This window comes from Rhea pennata, unplaced genomic scaffold (genome assembly GCF_028389875.1).
Source record: "Rhea pennata isolate bPtePen1 unplaced genomic scaffold, bPtePen1.pri scaffold_31, whole genome shotgun sequence".
Taxonomy (NCBI): domain Eukaryota; kingdom Metazoa; phylum Chordata; class Aves; order Rheiformes; family Rheidae; genus Rhea; species Rhea pennata.
In genome coordinates this window covers 2325498-2338433 of record NW_026907678.1, presented here as the reverse complement: position 1 = coordinate 2338433, position 12936 = coordinate 2325498, and positions in this window count along the sequence as shown.

Below are 12936 nucleotides of genomic sequence, written 5' to 3'. Positions count from 1 at the left end.
GCACTGTGGAGGCTCTTTGTTGCCTCTACCACTTCCTGCTGCAGCAAAGGAGTAAGAGCAGCTGCATGGGGCTGGGTCCTTCCACACAGAGGCATCCAGGCAGCCTCCTTGCTCTGCCCTCAACTCTTCTGTCCTCTTTGCTCTGTGGGAGCAATACCCCTTGAAGAACCTGGAAAAGCTTCAGCAGCCTCTACTCGATGCTAGGGCTCTGGTCTGCTTCTGAGCAGAAATCCAAGCAAAGGCCTCTGTCTTTCTGTATTCCTACAAGTGATTTGCCCTTCTGCCCCTTGGAAAAGGCCCAGAGGCTCCCTGGGAATCCTGCTGCCCACAGCTGACTGCCAGGCCCTCTTCCTCTGTCAGCCACAGGGTTTTATTCCCAAAGCCCTTTGCCTGCCCCCTCCAGCTCTCTCGCGCTCTTGCTAACTGCTCTGGGGTTGCCCTCGTGTGCAGGCAGGGAGCTGTTGAAGGACAGTCCAGAGAGTCGGCAGCTCCAGAGGGCCTGGGAAGCGAGGCACACCTTGTGGTGCAGCAGCATCACAGAGACCACCAAGGTCAGGAGTGCCTCCCTGGCTGGTAATGTTGTCCGGAGGACCAGCAAAGGACATGAGTGAACAAAGGGATCCACCGCCTGTGGGGTGAGGGATGCTGTGGTCATCAGATAGAGGGCTCTCATTAACCCTGAACAAGGACTCACTGAGGGTTTGCTGCATGGCACAACAGTGGCTCCGGCCTGACCAGGCTCCTGCAAGCTCTGCTTCCCTGCAATGCTGCCATCTTGACCCCAGCCATCCTCCCTGGCTCCACAGCACCACTCCAAGCCCTTCTGCAAGCGCTGCTTCTCTCCTCTTCTTGTTCCTGTAGATGTTTGTAAGATACCTGCAGCCCTGCGAGCAGCAGATGTTGTCCTCACAGCCATCGTGGGCATGAGAAGCTCCATCGCCTGTGACCCAGAAGCAGCTGCCCACGTGCTGGACGTGCTCGTGACAGAGCACGTAAGCAGCCTGCAGCTGGCACAGTTGCGGCTTGAGGCCTCTGAGGGGCTTTTCCCTGGAGGTGCTGGGCTCCTGGGCACCGACAGCCCTTCAGGCCAGGAGGGAGCCGTGAGGAGGGAAGCAGGTCTCAGGGCAGCGGGAGCCGTGGTAGCTGTCGGGTAGCAGCCCACCCTCAGCTGTCTGCCCTGCAGGTGCCTCTCACCTCCCTGGCCACTCACAGGTGGTGACCGCCATGTCAGGGTGGCCCACATCCATGGCTGAGGCAGCTGCCCATGCTGCCCTGGTCCTGCATCTCCCTGCCTCGCTCAGCAGGCAGGGAAGTTGGAGCAAGGGCAGGGGCTGTAGCAGGCTGTGGTGCCTGTAGAGGAGCTGAGCCCAAAGAGGCTGTGGGACTTGGCTGTGGCCAGGCTTGCAGTCTGGGCGCTCCTTGTCCCTCTCCAGAGGGCCAAGACAGCCCCCAATCCTCACCACTCCAACACACCCTGCGAGCTCAGGAAGTGTGTCAGGCAGGTGTCGGCAGCGAGAGTTCTCTGTGGGTGTTTTCTGCAAGAAACCAGGGCCCTGCACAAGATCCTCTGGCAACCTACGTGCCCGCAAGAGGTGAAGGCATTTTTCCCACAGCTCTTCCTGGTGCTGCTCTTCCAGATTGCCTTCGCTGCAGAGTTCATGCCCCAGGGTATTGGTATTTTCTGGACTGAATGCCAGCAGGATCAGTCCAGCTGTGGCAGCCCCGCCAGGTGCTTCAAGCCAGTCCTTCCAGTCCTCCCATGTACCTGAAGCCAAGGCCAGGCTGCAGCTCTGACCTGTGCTCTGCATGCAGGTCCACTGCACAGGCCATGCAAGAGCTGCTGCACTGTGCAGGCTGTGAGAGTCAAGTGCTAGGTTTTGAGAGAAAGGGTATCTGGGATCTGCTGCTCAGCGCATAGACTTACCACAGGGGAGAGGGGTTGCTGGCTAGGTGAGACCACTCTTTGCCTGGCTTTTGCTCGGCATCTCTTCCCTGGGGACGGAGCACCCCACACAATGCTCTTCCTGGTGGGTCAGAGAGGTTCCACCATTCTGCAAGAAAGAGGCTGCAGCCTCAGCACTTGTGACAGGGCACTGCACCAGGAAACTCCACTGGGAGATGCCTGCTCCCCAGCAGCCACGTGGCCATGTGTAGCAGAGCATCATTCACAGGCATGGTCCACTCCCAAAGCCCTGGAGTGCCAGCCCCCACGCCTGCGCTGAGCCTCCAGGGAGCCCTGGGGCTCTGTCGACTCGCAGCCCCTCCGAGGGCAGACCACCAGGACAGGTACAAGATGCACAGAGGAACTTGGGATGCAAGTTGGAGATGCATCCAAAAAGGGCAGAAGACTGAAAATGGTGGATAGTCCTGACTGCAGGGTTACAAGGGTGTTTTTGCAGTCATCCAAGTAAATTAAGCAACCGATAATGCTGTCTTTCTCTTGGTGAAGTGGGATGGGGAAAGAGCAGCCCTCCACCAGCAAACGCCACTGGCTGCTGGAGCTCCATGCCAGCGTTAGCTTGGCCTGCTTTGCCCTGGCCTGTTGGCTCATGGCTAGCCTGGGCAGAGCAAAGCCAGCAGAGGTTTGCATGCTGAGCTGCGAAGCAACAGTGCTTCCTTGCACGCACCAGGCAGATGAGGAAGAGCCCGAGTCCCCTGCGTTCCTGGCTCTTCCACCAGCTTGCGGCGCTGCTCAGCAGGGAGGAGCTGTTTTGGGGAGATCCCAGCATTTTCTTTCTTCACTGAGGTGGGCTTGATAGCAAGCAGTGTCCCTGCACGGTGCCCTTAAACACTCTTCTCTCTTGTGCCTGTGGCTGTGGGGTGGGCTGCTGGGTCAGCGGGTGCACTCCTCTAAGTAGCCTTGGCCCATTTCTGCCAGGGTTTGTGTCCCAACCAGTGGTGTCTTGAGCCAGCTCTCCTGCTCTCGCCATGCACTTGTTCCTACACGGGAGGAGAACCAGAGCTTGCAGCTGGTTCAGAGGCCAGGAGGAGCAGGAGAGCAATGTGTGCAGTGTGCCGTGAGGCAGAGGCCTGAGGCCTGGGAGCAGGGCTCGGTGTCTCTCCACAGTCAGGGCTGCCTCCCGACGGGGCTGTGCCTGGGCCTGGTGCCCTTGCACTGTGCTGTCAGAGGGATCCAGCCCTGCACAGTGCAGAGAGTCCTGCAGGCTCTGCTGGGCTCTCCCTGCTGGGTGCGGTTCAACTCCTGGTGCACCCTGACCTTATTGGAGCAGAGGACCATGCCCTGAAGCTCTTGCCAAGACACATCAGCATTCAGTCCCTGGAGATGCACAGGCTGGTTCTCAGAGGCCGCCTCACACTCTCAGAGAGACCTGAGACAGTGAGCAGGGATCAGGCAGGCAAGGTGGTGTGGGCAGCCTGGAACTGGCCAGGAGGCTTGGACATGCAGGGAATCCGGTGGGAGCTGCTGCCAGCTCCCCCTGCTGCCGCCTTCCTCTGACCCGAGTCCTTTGTGCCAGGCTCTTGGCTGTGCCGCACAGGGAGAAGGGCACTTAGGTGTGCCTGGAAGAGTTCCCACTGCCAGCGAGTGCTGTCTCTGCCAGGCAGAGCTCCCAGCCCAGCACTAGCAAGTCAGCTCCAAACAGCCTCCGTTGTGGGAGCGCTGCGCCCACAGGGAGGAATGGTCCTGCTGCGAGAGGGATGATGAGCCACATCCCAAGTGCAGGCTAGTGCTGCCAGGTGCTTGTGGGTGCCAAGGCAGCAATGCTTGGCCACCAAGGGGCTGCAGCGTGCTCAGGGCCGCCTTGGAGAGCTTTGCCTTGTGCAAGCCGTGGGTGCCACAGAGCCCTGGCCCTGCACCCTGAGCCACCCAGAGGAAAGGAACCTGCCTGAGCAGGGGTTACTTGTGGCCCTGGGAGCTTTCCCCACTGAGATGGCTGCAGTAACTATTGGGCCAGCTAGTTAGAAGCCATGGGAAGGCTGTTATTTCATCAGAGCCTTTTGCCAGGGGGCCTTGTGTATGCTTGAGCACAAGGAAGTCGTGTCTTTCTTGCAGGCAGGGAAAATGCAGAGGCTGCTGCCAGACATCATGCAGTGGTTGCAGGATGCTGCCAAGGACATTAGTGTGAAAACTTTGGTGGTGCTGAGAAACGTCCTGTGCTCCATGGATGAGCAGAAGGCCAAGCACACGGCTGTGCAGATGACTGAGGAGCTGCTGCCACATTTTGATGACATAAGGCGAGAGGGAGGGCCGAGGACCCTTCTGGTGTGCCCATGGGTCTTTGTGCATGGGCGCGGGTGTCCTTTGTCCTTCTTCATGGAAATCCAGATGTCCCCTCTGGAGGGAGAGGGAGGTAGAGCCCAGGAAGCCTGTCCTGCTGCTGCCAGAGAGCCCTCCATCTCCAGTGACCTCTCCCGCCAAGGTTGGGGGCGGTGGTGCCGGCAGATCATGAGGCCTTGCAGTGGAAACTGCCTGCTCATGCCCTGTCCCTGGAGCCAATACTGAGGTCTCCCCTCCCCTCCTTCCTCCTGCAGGAGGCCAGCTGTGTGCGAGACCTCTCCGTCCTCCTTTTTTAAAGACCTCTTGGAGATTGTGGCAGGGAAGAGCAACCGGTGGATGATGCAGCAAGTGCAGAGGAGCCTGCTCCAGCTCTTCTTCCGCATGTGTGACTTGATGCGGAGCGTGGCCCAGGTGTGGATTTCAGATGTGACCAATGGTTTGTGGAGAGCAATGGTGACAGTCGTTGGGTGGGCCTGAGCACCAGGGCAAGGGTGGCTCACAGTCATCCTGCCTGTGGCGACATCTCCCGGTCTCTGCTGCTCTGCAGGCCTCTCGGTAATCCCGGCTCGGAGCAGCGCAGCTGCTGCACTGGGAGCAGTTCAGGGACCTCACCACAACCATGCAGCTGTGGAGGACTGGCGAGTGCCTGGTAAGAAACCTGCAAAGCCCCAGGGGCCAAGCTGCACAAGGCTTTCTCCCTGTGCCCAGGGCATGCATCTCTGCCCTTCACCTGCGGCTGCAGCCCAGAGCCCAAAGCCCAAGCCTGGAGCCGCTCACACACATGCTCGCTCTCCTCCAGCTCCAGCCCCGCTGCCTTTTCTGCCCCTGGCATGTGGAAGGGACTTTTGGCCCAGTGGGGCCTCGTAAGCAGCTTGGAACGGGAGGGTCTCATCATGCCCCAGCCATGCTGTGCCCTCTGCTCCCTCCAAAATGTGGCACTCTACTGCTCCTGACTGGCAGTCAAGAGCATCCTGGCATGGGAAGGAAGGGGAGGGCGGCCCTGGGAGGGGGAAAAGGCCCGGCTCACTGGGAAGGGAAGGCTCCATCCCAAGCCTGGGCCCTTGTGCTCTCTCCAGCTGCAGTGGGACAGGAGGCAAGTGGAGCAATACCTGTGCCAGAGCCTATCCTACTTTGAGGACCCTCAGCCCTCTGTGCAAGAGACAGCCGTGAGGTTCATTGGTGAGCTGCAGCCCCCCAAGGGCCCTCTCAGTTCCAGCACAATCAGATCCCAGCCCTTGCTGCTGCGCCCACAAGAACAAGACCAGCCACTGCCCAAGCAGCCACTGCCCTGGGCAGGGCCTGGGCTTCCAGGGGCTCCTTGTCTCCCTGCCCCATCCCTGCACACGCAGGCAAGCTAACGGGAGGCTCAAGTAGCCCTTCACGCACTCCAGGGCTGTTGCAGCCCAAGGACTGTGCTGGCCTTGGCCATGCCTGTGGCAGGAGGGTGCCTGGCCAGGCCAGGAAGGCGAGGCAGGAGGTGTGCTGCTGGCAGTATGCTGGGCCACCTGAGGGGTGAAAAGCGGTATGTGCTTAGGGCTTGCCAGGAGACATATGAAGACCTGGAGGAAGGAGAAGCTGCAGAATGGTGAGCGTGTGCAGTGCTGCATCAGCTGGGGCTGGCAGGGAGGAGGAAGGAGCCTGGGCAGAGAGCTCCAAATCCTCTTGTGCCACAAACCAGGAAAGCTCGGTCTCCCCAGGGGGAGGCAGAGGGGAGGCAATGGGGCATTTAGGGCATTCCAGACCAGCCATCTCCAGCTGATCCATGTGTCCCAGCTGCTTCCTGTTCCCTATGGGAAGAGCTGGCTGGCGCTGACCCTGTCAGCAATGATCCTGATGCCCTTGTGCTGCCCGCTGGGGCACGCTGGCTCCTGCCTGGCATCTCCCCCTGCCTGCAGGACAGCAACACTCCACAGGCACATCCTACCCATTACTGAAATCCCCGGGCACTCTTTGCTGTGCTTTCCACAAAGAAGCAGCCCTATTTATTCACCACATGGATGTGTCATTTCTTAAGGGAGACAAAAGCAAGGGGGACATGTATTTGGAGAAACTTAGGAATCCTGTGTCACTGAGCAATATATGCCATAGTCCTGCTGCTTTTCTGCAGAGGGAAAGAGTACGGTTTGGGGGCCCAGTCCTACAACGAGTTGTGCACCAGTTGGGGGGCCCAGTCCTACAACCAGAGGACAGTTCGTCCTCTTGGGCCCCTGAGGCTGGGTGCTACAGTGTAGGGCTGGCTGCTCCTGCAGCTTGTCCACCTCCAGGGCCTCCTTCTCCTCAGCGGAGTCTACCTCCATGGACTGTGGGGCAGATACAGCCATCCCAGATGGCTCTGCACACCTTCCTCTTGGTCCACAGTGCTGCCTTCCCCCTCTCCCACAGCTGCTCTGCCTGGATCATGGCTGGAGCCCCTGTTGTGGGCAGGAGCAGGCAGCTTGATCCCACACTCTCACCCACTGCTGGCCACATTAACAGCTCTGGAACAGCAGTGCTGAGGTCACTGCCTACACGGGAGGGCCATGGAGATGGCATGCCTGGCTCGGTCCTCCCCAACAGTGGCCCTGCCTGGCTGTGCCCTGCGGAGGGATTCTGGCGCCTGGAGGGTGACCAATGGGGAGGGAGCTGCACGGCTCGGGGGTGCTCTCCTTGGCACCCTTCCTGTGGGACATCGTGCTTGCTCAAGGGAACAGCCATTCCAGAAGTAACAGGAGAATGGGAGGATGGGAAAGCTGAGTGACTGCCTTGAAGGAGTTAGTAAGAGAAACAGCAAAGACAGTTTGTTTGGAGAGGTGGAAGAGCTGCCTGGCAGGGCCTGGCTTTCCTCAACACGAGCTGGTAGGAGAAGGGCAAGGAAAGCCTCCAAGCAGTGGTGGGAAGTCGTACCCCAAGTTCTCCCAAACCAGAAAAGGCCGTCTCTGGGAAGAGGGGAGTTTTGTAACACACTGGGACGATCCCATGCCATGGAAGAGCCAGGGCAGTTTGGCAGTCTGTTCCATCTCAGGATGGGAACCAGTCCCAGAACACCTTCCTGGGCCCCAACACGGACATGCTGATTGCTGACTGCTGACAACCTCTGTGTTAAATATGCTCTGAGTGTGTGCTGAGGAGGAGGGAGACTGTGTGCCACGACCTCCCCCTGCTTGGAGTGGAGATGTTGGGGAAAATGTCACCTGCAGCTTCCTGCAAAACTGCGGGGAAGGGAGCTCGCAAAGGGACCCAGTGGCAAAAGGGGCATCCAAAAATCTTGGGGGATTGGGGTGAGGCTGGAGGGCTGCAGTGTGTAAGTGCCCCACAGGTGGGGGCATGCAGCCCCCAGTGTGTAACTGCCCTCCCCACACACAGCGGGAGCAGGGGCGATGGGAGAACTTCCTTTTCCCAGGGACAGAACAGCTGACCTCACAGCCAAGCCAACTTGCCCTCATTTTCCAGAGTTTTGAACTCTGGCAAAAGCCCAGCCTCAAAGGTCGGTAACCTGGACTGTTTAGCCGGCCCAACTGCCAGCCCAGTATGCCAGAACTGCTCTTGTGCTGCTCGGACCGCCAGAGAGAGGCATGCGGAAGGCTGACAATATCTACTAGGGCGTGGGTATGCAAGAGATGATCCCCATTTCTGACTTTCTACCTTCAAGAGGCAGGCTCTGGATCTGCAGCCCTGGGAGAGTGAAAGCAGCACACTATCATAAAGGGTAAACACGGCCTGTAAATAATCTTCCTTGTGATTGACCCAAACAGCAGCTAATAAACAAGTTTCACAGACAAAGTCGATAGGCCTGCAAAGGGCTGGGGGCTGTGAATTCTTTGACTTCCTCAAGCATTAACCACTTTACTGACACCTGCCCCTGTTGCAGACCTTCAGTCTCACATTGCCGTAAGGGCCAGAGTATGGCAGAAGGGCCATAGATGCCCTTCTCACGTCCCCTGGGAACCCAGGAGCCACCCTTGCGTTCGTCACGCTGTCCCCTCATCTGCTCTTGCCTCTGGCCTTCAGCATCACTTACAGCCATTCGTCCAAGGACTTCTTCCTTTTCTTCTGCCTTTTCCTTTAATACATTCAGAGTCATTACTCAGGCCTCTGCTTGCGGTATGCCTCGTTCCATCCTTTCACGCAACAATTTGCCACAACATAAGGTGACTGCACCAGCGCATACACAATTCCCCCATCAATTATCCTAATAAAACAGCCTTGAACGTCCCTTTAAGCAGATTTCCTGACCATCCTGTCCATTACAGCACAGATACCAAACAAGGTATAAGCAAGGCTATGAGGAATTTGTTACACTAACTCCTTCTTGGGTGAGATTTCCATAGAGGTTTGCAGCTGAAGCATCAAAGTTACAATAGGGTATGAGACTTGCCAAAGAGGGTCTGAGAATTTAGAACTCTTAAAATGTAGGCTTCCACCAAATGAGTTCCAGGATATACACGGCGCAAAACGTTACAAAAAGGGTTCTGCTCTGGAAAATTTCTAAGCACCAACAGTTTTCCAGTTTGTGCCATGGACTAGTAGTCTTCATCCTTCACGCTCTGGTGACATAACAGTTCTTTCACAGGTTAGCCCCGGCCTGGTAATACACACCTAGGTGTAGAGCCCCTCAGGAAAGTGATTATTTTAGAAACAAAGAAAGTAGCAGGAAGTTCAGGTGGTAACAACTGGGTCAGCAAAGGCCCCTTGTGGGGCCGTAGATGATGCTTCTGTTGGCGCTTGGAGGAAGGAAGTTCACCTGGGCCAGGCAGCTCTCCTGTGGCAGCAGGAGTTGTCTGCGCTAGTATGCCTGTGCTGTGATCTTTTTCCAGCGGGAAGTGCGGACCCAGCAGGACAGCCCTTACACTCGACCACAGTGTTGGGAAGCAACAGCACAGGATGAGGTCCTCTCCAGCACAGCTGGAGTGCGTTTCACTGCTGTCCCTTCATGCAGACCCAGTCTCCTGGTTCCAAGCAGTGACAGACCTTAGAGGTGGGCTCAGGTGAGCCTTCCCTTCCCGGTGTGAGGAAAAGACCTGGCATAGCTCATTAATGCCTGACACCGATTCAGAAGAGTGTCAGCTGCCAACGGAAAGGCTGCCAGTGCGGCAATTAAGGGTGTTGGGCAAGGCAGATGCATGGGGCTTCCCATCTAGGTCTCCGGATGTGACAACCCATGTTTCCTGGTCATCAGATTTCTTAGAGGTTTTTACACGAGAGGTAACACATCCGGCCAGTTCAGGCCTCTCCTTCTGGCCAATTTGGTGATCAAATCAGAGGTTTTCCTTTCTACAGCCCCACTGGAATGGCACGATAGGCACAGTGCAACTTGTGTTCTATTTGAAGCATTGCACAAATTTTCTGTGTCACTTTTGCTAAAAATGGTCCCACTACTGCCATCTAATTCTAGGAGATTATCAAACCAAGGGATTTGTTCTAGGATCAGGCAGCTCATACAGCACCCAGGCCATGCCTGGCAGCAGGAGCTCATGCCAAGGCTGGCATAGTGTCTCTGCCCCTGGGAGGGCTGGGTGCACCGCTCTGGCCGCCCTGGCCCTGGGGCCATGGGGCTGTGCTGCTGCCCCTCCCGCCTCCCCTGACACCCTCCAGCACACAGTCGGAGCTGGCCAGACCCACCACCACCTGCCCGGCAGAATCAGTCTTGTCCCACTGCTCCTGACTCCTGAAAGCAGCAGCCCGTCAGGTCAAGCAGGCCAGACCAAAGGCAAGGCTGCTCAAGGTAACTACGCCAGTCACAAAATCCTTATAGTCGGCCCTGCACACCCCACAGCATGGGCCGCGTGCCAGCCCCAAGCAATCCCACCAATACCCAGCCCCCAGGAGAATCAAACAGGCAGCTGAGCTCAACTGCACTGGCAGAGCACACATTTATTCACGGGTTTCTCCGACTTTGCCTCTCTGGGGGGACTGTGTTGCAGATGGGTGCAGGAGGGGAGTCTTCTCTCCAGCTGCTGCCAAGACCTCCCCCAGACCTGTCTTGCTTTGTGCTAACCTTGGACAGCTGGCGAGTGGCTTGGATGAGCAGCTTGGCTTCTGCCACGAGCCAGATAAGCTCCCTCTCTGGCTCTCAACCGGAAGGCATCGCCTTGGCCTTGCCATCAAGGAGTTGCGTCTCCACTGCGCACCAGGGCATCGAGCGTTGGCTCCTGCTAGCATCTCCTGAGCTCTGTGAAAAAGCCAGAAGCACTCAAAATCTGCCCTTCTTCATACTTTCAGGATTAGCCTCCAAGTCTTACACTGTCTTAGCAGACTTCTCAACATAGACTACCGAGTTACCAAAGTTTAGGCCTTCTCAGGATTCGATCTTCAAAGCAATCTACGTTACCTACTTATATGACTCTTCCGGGAACCTAGTCATCTGTCCAAGAAGTCAGGGCCGTCTCCTTCCACACAAACTAAACTCACACGTAAGATGCACTGCTACAATGAAAAGCCAAATGGACTATTTTTGCCTCACAGTCTCATGGACTCTTCTCTAGCTCTTTTCAAGTGCATTTCTATGTGTTGCTAGGTCGAACCCAACAGCTTCAGAAATGAACGCCCTCTTTTCCACCACCCAGACAGCAAGAGCAGGGGATTACAGAGCTGACAAAAAGCAGAGTCGTTCAAACAACACGAACTTCAAAAATACTCTGTAGAGGCATGCATCTCGTCGTTTCTTCCAAGACAGTAAAGACAAATGAGAACAGTCCTCCAAACAGTCCTCCATCACAGCAGGGATCTCACTCTACTCTTCTCTTAAGCATGCTGCCTTATACTTGCATGTGTCCTGCTGACCAGATCTCAAGCAGGCATTTTGGACACAAAATCAGAGCTTAAAACAAGGTAATACTTCATTACTCACTAAAAACAAAACTCAACAAAAAATAAACTTACCTTGCCAGTTTCTTTGCTAGGTACTTTCTCATTTCCGTATTCACCCGAGAGAGTTTCTCATACCGTTTCATTTCTCCCTGAGCGAATGCTACTTGCAGAGCACTGTCTTGCTGCGCATTTTGTAGTCTTGCCACTTCCGATTCGAGATCGCCAATTCGCCGCTCCAGCTGGTTTCTCACGGCTGCGTTATTGGCATTTATTTCCTCTAATCTGCCTTGAGTGGCTGCCTGTGTCTGAAGCAGAACACGTAACTTCAAGGAACAGAAAGGAAGAAACAATGCTGCCCCACAACCCCATTTCATATCCCCAGTTTGAAAAACAGCCTTACTCAACCAGGGTATCCTGCCTGCTTCCTCACGACCAGCAACAATCAAGGCACAAACCTGAAACCACCCAACGCGTTTGACTTGGTTCTCTATTTGTTTGGTTTTGCCTTTCCCTCAGGAGGGGAGGAACCTTAGGGAGTTGTTCTCTGAACACTCTGGTCCGGAGAATGACACAGCACGTCTGGTGCGTCTGGCCCCGCAGACTCTCAGCAATAACAGCCAGGAGAGGACAAACACATCCCTTTGTGATTCAACCACCTCCTGGAGGGATAAGAGTCTGTCCCCCTCTCCATGCTTTGCCTTTCTCCTTGACTTCTCCCGCTACTCAATACAGAGGCCAAAGTGATCATGATGCCCACAAATGCCAACTCCTCACAATGCATCCTGAGGACAAAAAGGCAAAATGGCAATTCCCTCTGCAGACTGACAACCCAAAGCCTGCCTAGCGCAGGCTTATAGGACTGAAGGATCAGCAGGTGCTCCTGGAAGGCAATCGAAGAGTACATCTTTTCCCATACATCCGTATCACACACCACTCCTGGAAGCATTTTCACACAGCCAGTTTCAGCTCTACAGTTGCCCTACAACAGCCCAGCCCTCTTCTCCCTCTGTCCCCCCACAAAAAGGCAACAAAAGAGAACTAGACACCTACAGCAAGACACCTAAAAGACAACAACAACAACAATTGAAAGCACTGTGGACCGCAGGCGCAAATGGTGAAGAAGTTTACCTGCAAAAAGTGACTGAGCTCTTCCACTTTTTGCCTTAACTCTTTTTGGGCTCTTTCTGCAGTCTCTCTTTGATACTGCTCTATTTTGCAGTGATCCACCATATTACGCTGCAAGCAGTGCTGGAGGCAGACCACTTCTCCTTGCAGCTCCTGATTTCTAGCTTCTCGCTGCACTGATTTTGTGGATTCCATCGCCAGCTGCTGGGACAGTTCAACAACCTGTGCACAGGGGGAAAACAAGCACAGTTCATCAGAGAGCTCTAGAAAGCCTCCATTCGGTGGGGAAAAAAAAAAAAAAAAAAAAAAAAAAGCAGCTATCCAGACTATCAGTCAAGATTATAGCTCAGGCCCATGGACTTGGTACTTCAACCAAGGAAAAGACACCCTGCTTCCTTAAAGGAAGTACATCTTTCCCACGAGTTCTGACAGGCTTGCTTCAGCTCCCATCCTTCCTTAGGTCTCCGGCAAGACTTCACAAACCACACCACAGCTCATGTGAACGGCACAGACTCCAAACTAGCAGTGTTTCAGCCACGTGCTTGGGCTGAAAAGCACAAGGGCTCTTCTTCAGTCAGGCTCCTCAGCCCTGAAAGCGGCTCCCTGAAGAGTACATCTTTCCCATGAGATCTGACAGGCTTGCTTCAGCTCCCATCCTTCCTCAAGTCTCCGGCAAGACTTCACAAACCAAACCACAGCTCACTGCAGTCCCACCCAAGAGCCTAAACCCAAGAGCTCTTGCTCACACTGTCTGTCTGAAGCGCGACATCATCTCTCACTGCAACCCA